Consider the following 8,647-nt stretch of genomic DNA (forward strand, 5'->3'; position numbering starts at 1 on the left):
CTTGGCTAGTTTATACTTCAAAAACCCGCCTGGGCTTTAAATTAGTAGCCCAATTTGTCTGGAAACCCGGCAACCCTGATACAGGGGGAAAGTTTAAAAAACAGGCGCAAACCACTGTCTTTTTTTTTTTTATTTAAAGGGGCATCACCTTTAAAGGAGACATTTTATGTAAATACAAGAATAGGCATTTTACTCTTAGATATAGTGTGCTTGAAAAAGTTGTGTTTCTGGTTACTTTATTGAAAAGTTCTGCAAAATCCCTACTAGTCCCGGCCCTTTCCCAGGCTGTGCAGGGTTGGACTGGCTCGGTGGGGCCCTGCCCCCGCCAGGCCAGACCCCCTCTCCCAATGTCCTGGCCCTACAAAAAAAACCAACAACTTGCGGCGCAGCGACTTTCACGCATGCGCACTGCCCCTTTCGCACATGCGTGTGGTGCGGCTCCGTTTGCACATGTGAGGGGGGGCATGGACAGTGGCACTGGACAGGCCCCCCAGTCCAACCCTGAATAGGGAACTGAAGGCTGTTTTTGTTTGTGTGACTGCAGGGCTGTGATTGGCTGTCCCCCTCCTACTGTGCTTCTGGCAGGAACCATTAAGACACACCCACCCCTCATTTGAAACAGGGACCAGAGAACATCAAAAGGGAGCTCAAATAAATGATAGTAGTTTTTAGCACAATGTGAAACCAACACCATATATTATACATAATTGCCTACACAATTAAGATTTTTTTTAATTTATCTTATGTCTCCTTTAAACTAACTTATAGTTTGATGTAGAGAGTGATATCCTGAGATAATTTGTAATCGGTTTTCTTTTTTAATTTGTGTTTTTTTAGTTATTTAGCTTCTTATTCAGCAGCTCTCCAGTTTGGAATTTTCTGAAGTCCCCTAGCAACCATGCATTGATTTAAATAAGAGACTGGAATGTGAATAGGAGAGGCCTGAATAGAAACAGGAGTAATAAAAAGTAACAATAACAATAAATATGTAGCCTTACAGAGCATTTGTTTTTAAGATGGGGTCAGTGACTCCAATTTGAAAGCTGGCAAAATTGAAAGACGGCAAATGATTAAAAAAACTATAGAAAATAAATAATGAAGAAGAACTGAAAAGTTGCTTAGAATTTGCCATTCTATAACACAGTTAACTTGAAGGACATCTGTTGGGCAAAACCAAAAATATTATCCCCAACTAAAGATGGCAACAGTAGTTTTTTTTTGTTTAAAAATGCCGTGACTTGCTCATTACGCACATTCACTATGCAAGCATGGCTGTTTGCACCAGGAGCTCCGTCCCGGTGCGGGTGGCAATTAAAAAAAAAAAAAAAACTACTGTTACCCCCAACAGGGGGCACACTGCCCAGTGCTGAGCCCTAAAAAGTGGCACCTTTTTAATAATTCAATAAAAATATTGACTTGGATGTCCTTGGGGGTGCTTGGGCAGTGATTTAAAGTGGCAGACCATGGGGCAGATTCTGGATGATTGGCAGGTAATTCACTGGCCAGCCACTTAAACACCAGCTTAGGCTGGGGCCAGTATTACAAATTTACTGCCAACGTATTTTCCTGTAAACTTCTAATTACCTGACCTGCCTCCCCCAGCCTGCCCTTGATCCCTTGTTCTAGGATTGCCCTCTTCTTTCCTGACCCTCTCTTCACATGCCCATTTGACCCCACCCCTTTATATTATAGCCACACCTCTTATTGTTCAATCCCAGCCTTTATTAAATCATGCAGGTATTTGTTACTCATAACAAACAAGGGAAAGTTGTGCTCACCACTGATTTTTAAAAACCATTAAGCGGGGTGCAATGAGGCTGTGACCACAGAATACATATAGACAAATCAAGACAATATTTTGTGGTCACAGCCTCATTGCACCCCCGCCTAATGTTTTTTAAAAATTAGTGGTGAGCACAACTTTCCCTTGTTTGTTATAGTTATACAGGAGCAGTGACCAGCTCCATGTTGTAGCTCCCACCTTTCCCAGCTATAGTCAGGTGATTCCACTGGTGTCTAGGGTTGCCACCTGGCTGGTATTTTACTGGCCTGGCCGGTAAAAATGATGGCTGATCCCAATGTTATTAATAGGGAAAAAAGATAAATATATAGGAAGGCCGGTATTTTTTTCCAGAAAAGGTGGCAACCCTACTGGTGTCTAATAAAAGGGCAGCCAAGTTTGGGAGTTTTACTTTGAAAGCAGCAAGTAAGTTGCAGGTAAAACTTAGACCCTTTGTAAAATGTATAATGAAGCAATAGAATTCTTAAAGGGGAAGGAAACCTAGCCAGCGCAAACCCCCCACCCCCCCTCCCGTTTGTTGCCCACCCTCCCTCCTCCCCCCTGGCCTACCCGTCCCGCTGGGCAAATGCCCCTAACTTGTTACTTACCCTTCTGGGCAGGTCCAGTCCAGGGAGTTCACCAACGACATCTTCTTCCATGCGATCTTCTTCCTGCTTTGAACGGCCCATGTGCAGTAGGATCATTTCGCCGGTACGATCTACTGCGTGACTTTTGGCGCATGCGCAGTAGATCCGTACCGGCGAAATGATCCTACTGCGCATGCGCCAAAACGCCGTTCACAGCAGGAAGAAGATCACGTGGAAGAAGATGTCGTCGGTGAACTCCCTGGACTGGACCTGCCTGTGTATCCTGTGCTTGAATGGCTGCCCCATGGCTACACAGCAGCTTGTTTATATAAACTATAGTAGTACTTATCTGTTATCTACTGTGTATCCTGTGCTTGAATGGCTGCCCCCATGGCTACACAGCAGCTTGTTTATATAAACTATAGTAGTACTTATCTGTTATCTACTGTGTATCCTGTGCTTGAATGGCTGCCCCATGGCTACACAGCAGCTTGTTTATATAAACTATAGTAGTACTTATCTGTTATCTACTGTGTATCCTGTGCTTGAATGGCTGCCCCCATGGCTACACAGCAGCTTGTTTATATAAACTATAGTAGTACTTATCTGTTATCTACTGTGTATCCTGTGCTTGAATGGCTGCCCCCATGGCTACACAGCAGCTTGTTTATATAAACTATAGTAGTACTTATCTGTTATCTACTGTGTATCCTGTGCTTGAATGGCTGCCCCCATGGCTACACAGCAGCTTGTTTATATAAACTATAGTAGTACTTATCTGTTATCTACTGTGTATCCTGTGCTTGAATGGCTGCCCCCATGGCTACACAGCCGCTTGTTTATATAAACTATAGTAGAGTTTCTAAACAAACAAACCAGTTTTTCCAGTGCAGGGCAGCACTACATTATATTGTAATTTGTTTATAACACAATTATTTTGGTTTTACTGTTTCTTTAAGTCGTAAGCTCCCCATAGACGCGGCGATTCTTCTTGCCGAACTACCGATTTTAGGGAAGTCCGACTAATCCTTCGAAATTATCGTGTGGTTAGTGGCAATCGAACGATCGTACATCTTACGATTTTTCGGCCGACATCTGTCAGGAAAGTGATCGGCCAGGTCAAAAAATCTTTGTCGGTCCAAGTGCAATCTATCTATGTTTGCAGGGCCAAGCAGGCAGCTCCCCTTTGTTTTCCTGGCAAATTGGTCTTTTTAGTTGATGGTAAATTCGTACGATCGGTACGATCGTTCCGAGAAAATCGTGGTCTCACGATGAGGATGTGATCTTTTAAAAATCTCAACATCTATGGCCAGCTTTACATGTTGCACCTTTGTTTGTAGTGTCTTCACCAAACACATTGTTTATGACATCTATTACAACTAGCCATTGGGGTGGTAGGTGGTGGGTAATATAATTGATTTACAGAGACATCTATCATGTCAAGTGTTATACAATACCGTTGCACAAGTCATGTTTACAGGCCTTCCCTCCTGCTGATGTGTCTCTGCCTGTCAGTTACTTTATTGGACAAATAAATATTATGTGAATATTAAGTCATTTGGACCAGACTGATTCCCACTTGGACCCCAACCCTACATAGTAGTAAAAATGGAGTGTCAGGTACTCCGTTATGGTGAGGATGAGTGGAGCTCGGGAACAGTCAAACACTGGTGGACCTTATAGCATCAATAAGCAGTAAGTTCCTATGGGAGCACTCAGGCTGATGTAGCCCCAAAAATACAGTTCTTAGAGGGAAACAACTGTGCCCATGTTATTAAAGTGAACCTGTCACCAAGTCATAAAAAGCTGTATATTAAAAGTCCTTTTCAAATTAAACATGACATCCAAATTCTTTTTTTATTAAAGCATTCATAGCTGCTGTTAACGCATTTAAAAATCTCTGTCGAACAAATATTGCCTGCCCCTCCTTTATCCCTTAGCCATAGAGGCGGGGCAAGCAATCACTTTCACTTTCCATTCAGCACTTCCTAGATATCACTGCACTCATCACATTCCCCCAGTTCTCTTTACCATTTAATTGTGTAACCAGGACATGGGGATGGACATGGGGTCCCCCATTCTGGTGCACAAACAAGATTCTAACATGATACAAGACTTGCCTTAATAACAGTGTCCACAAAATGGCTCCAGCCTGCTAAAATAGGATTTGGATTCATTTTTTTGGGTGACGGGTCCCCTTTAAGGCCTGGCAATGGCTACTATTACAGTCATTTTTTTAGCAGCAGCTAAATTCTATTTATTTCTGTTCCAAGGGACTACCATAAGCTTTTCAAGATTCTGCTGGATTGTTTACTGAGCCCCCAGGACCACCTGATTTATCTCAATAAGCATGAGATTTCTCTGGCATCTTCCTTCTATTTTAGTAATGCCCACAGGCTGGACTTTACCCAGTGCCATGCTTAGTGGAACACAAACAAATGCTGGCAGAATTGGCAGCAACACGCTGAATCAGAAGAACCATTTATATATTTTAATGCCTTTCCCCCTCAAATTGTAGGTTGGCCAACTAAACAGGATGTTCCTCTGGCATAACAATGGCACACTCTCCATCTCATCTCGGCTGCTCTGTCATCTCACTACAAATTCATTATTTACACAGCTTTTTGTAGGATTTCTAAATAGACCCATATGCTTATTTTCCATTCTTATCCAAAATGCACTGCCGTCTGTCTTGGCAATGCTAAATGGAGATTTAAGTGCTTGAGCGAGTGCAAATCTTTTTGTAACAAGTTGAGCAGATGTGACGCATGTTCCTTGGTCAGGTTTTCTTCTAAATGTTTGGCATTTCATTCGTTTTTGTCTAACCCACATTTATCTGTGTTAGCTAGGTGGCCCCAATGTAATAAACTGCCAATAACCACCAACAACATACCTAGATACATCTCAAAATGCAAATGGAGCTGTTAGGCCAAGCCCTTTTCTGCACTACCCACTACCATTTAAAGGGATTCTGTCATGGAATACGCATCAGTTTTTAAATACATTTTAAAATCTCACATGGGCTTAGACATATTGTCAGTTTCCTAGGTGGCCCCAGTCATGTGACTTGTGCTCTGATAAACTTCAGTCACTCTTTACTGCTGCACTGCAAGTTGGGGTGACATCACCCCCAGCAGCTCATCATAAGAATGATGGGAAGGTAACACCTGGTAGATATAAGAACACTGGTAGATATAAGAACAGCACTCAATAGTAAAAATCCATGTCCCACTGTGACTCATTCAGTTACATTAAGTATGAGAAACAACAGCCTGCCAGAAAGCAGTTCCATAGTGCAGAACTGTCTGAAAAGCACATGACCAGGCACAATGACCTGAGATGGCGTCTACTCACCAAAATTACATGTAAAAAATATACATTATATATTGTAGAGTGAATTATTTGCAGTGTCAACAGTGACATTTAGAAATAAAAAATACACCATAAAAATCATGACAGAATCCCTTTAAGCTCCAACATGCCCCTCAACACTTCCTCTTTGGCCATTCTCTGTGGGGGTGTCCAGGACACTAATTTGCTCTGGAAACCCCTAATTTCTTCGTTTTCTTTTTGTTTCTCAACTGGGGCAACCGACCACTGTCATTGACTAGGGCCCCTTCTGCTCCATCTCCGGGTCTGTTTGTATCAAAGTAATATCAAAGTAATATAATCATGCAGCAACTATCTGATTTATTGCATGTAATTTAGGGGCAGAGTAGGGATCAATGCAACCAAGCAGATTCTAATTCATGGAGCTACTGTACATTCAGCCTACAGATATAGCTGGATGGAGATCAAAACAGTATCATTAACTATATACCGGCAGGCCAAAAGGGGCAGCGTTAGAAGGAGATCAGGCAATCATACAGTAAATCAAACTTCATAGAGCTATCCCCTCCCCCTTGCCTTACTATAAACAAGTCATGTAGTCAATGTACAAGCTATGTCCAACCATAACCTGCCCTTTCCTAACTCAGACCCAAACTTGCTATACCCCCATCATATTTAAACCCTGACTAGTCCCCTCAGGGATTGAAGACTTTGAGGGGTTGGAACACCATCTTGCCTTATTACATGCAAGGCCCCACATTTACAAGATTCCATCCTGTTTTACTATACAAACTATCCCACAGTTACAGCCCTTTTCCCTGATATTTTTATCCTATACAATAATAATGTGTGGGTCAGGAAAAACTCAACTCGTACCCGACCCTAACCCTCAAAAACGTAACCCATAGCCGACCCTATCCCACAAAATGTTGCCATTGTAGGACCTACGCCCAACAGATACCTGCATCTTCTCTCTCTATACGCTACTTCTGTGCACGCAATGGCTGGCCAAATTACAACCCAAACCCGCCCAATCAGTGGCTAACCTGCGGTTCACCATGGGTTTTTGGTCAACCCACATATCACTACTATACACGATATTACCCTGGTAAACCTTCTTCCAAGAAAGAGGACGAGGTGCTGTGTGCAAGATATTGTCTACAGTGTTGTACTTCAATATGCAAGGCCTCAAAACAACAATTTGTAGGGCTGATTGGAATTGTGCATCAGCCTGGATCACCATTGATCCTTCCATACATGACCCGACCCTTCAGCCAGCTGTGTGACACCTGCAATAGTAACTTTGTTGAGGGTTGTTCAATTCTTTATTAACCTTACCTTCAGGATCTTGTTGTGCGCCTTCAGTGTAAGACAGTGTTTGTAATATGTTATTGGTAAAGAAGATACTACAAAAGCTTAGACTAATATAGCAATATTCTTATTGGAGCACCAAATGTCAAGTGCTTGCATTATTTATCAAACCGAACTTGTACTTTATTAAATATGTCTTACTACGTATAAATATTTGATGTAAAATGATGATCCTATCTTCCCCTTTTCTCTGCCGCTTCTGCATATCACTCATGTCAAGTCATTTATAAAACAGCAGCGCTGCAGACTTGCCAAGGAGTCATTATATTATATTCCGTTATAATGCCGTCTCCCATTATGCCCAGGCACATGAAAACTTCAAGAACATTTTTAAAGGCTAAATTTAGAAGTCGAGGTGCAGGAAAGTTGTTGCTGTAACCCTCAATCAATTACCCATTGATCTGAACTTTAAAAATGGTGTTCTGCCTGTATTAATTAAAAGGAATAATCTATGTGTTGTTTAAAAGCTAATGCCTTCATTGTATTCTCATGCCCACCCTCTGAATTCTTTTCATTTCCAGGGCAGAAGGACAGGCTACTTTCAGGTATTTTGTCTCACTCTATAATTAATGCCCCCCCCATACTGTATATAAGCCAGAGAGAGCTCCTTCTCTTGTAAGATTTTGGAATAACAGAATGAGTATGTTTTGTATCTTTAAATAAGATTCTCTATTTATTAGGTTTATGTAAGTATAACCTTCCTTTTATTAGTTGTTTGTAAGGATTGAGGCAGTTGTACAGATGCTGGTGCCATAAATATTGCATGATTGTGCAGATTTTGGAGGTGGGCCAAGTAGCTTTGGCTCCAAGGGTAGCAGTTAGCAACTAAATGCTCCCCATTGCATAGTCCCACCATACTAAAAATAGACCAGCTGGCATGGGAAGGTTGAGGAGATACAAGGGTGAAGTCTAAGGGGCAAATTCACTAAAGTGCGAAAGCGCCTAACGCTAGCGCAAATTCGCCAATGTGACGTCATTTCGTTACTTTTACTAATGGGTGCTATTCGCCAATGTGACGTCATTTCGTTACTTTTACTAATGGGCGCTATTTCGCACCCTTACGCCAGGTGAAGTTGCGCTATGACGAAGGGACGTAACTACGCTAATTCACTAACTTGCACATTTTACTGAACGTTACCTCTTGCGCTAGACTTGCCTTCGCCACCTCAGACCTCAAAAAAAGTTTACATTTTTTCTAAGTCCTTTTTTAAGGGTGATAGGCTGAAAAAGATCCAACTTATTTTGGGGGTACCCTCCTTCCCCCCTACATTTCCTAACATATGGCTGTACAGTGAGCACATGTATAGGGCAATATAACAACTTTATTTTATCTTATGAGGCTTTCCCAGGCTTGCGTAGTGTAATGTATTTGTTGCTACATATACGTCCATTGTAATTTAACTTGGCGCCGTATGCAAATTAGGCATCGCTAGCGTAACTTCGCTTTCCTTGACGAATTAACGCTAGCGCAACTTTGCTAACGTTCGCCTCCCTGAGCGCAACTTCGGATTTTAGTGAATTAGCGGTGCCCTGGCAAAACTTCGTCTGGTGAAGTGTGGCGAAGTCTGCGCTAGCGCAA

Source organism: Xenopus laevis, chromosome 5S (genome assembly GCF_017654675.1).
Source record: "Xenopus laevis strain J_2021 chromosome 5S, Xenopus_laevis_v10.1, whole genome shotgun sequence".
In the NCBI taxonomy this organism is placed as follows: Eukaryota; Metazoa; Chordata; class Amphibia; order Anura; family Pipidae; genus Xenopus; species Xenopus laevis.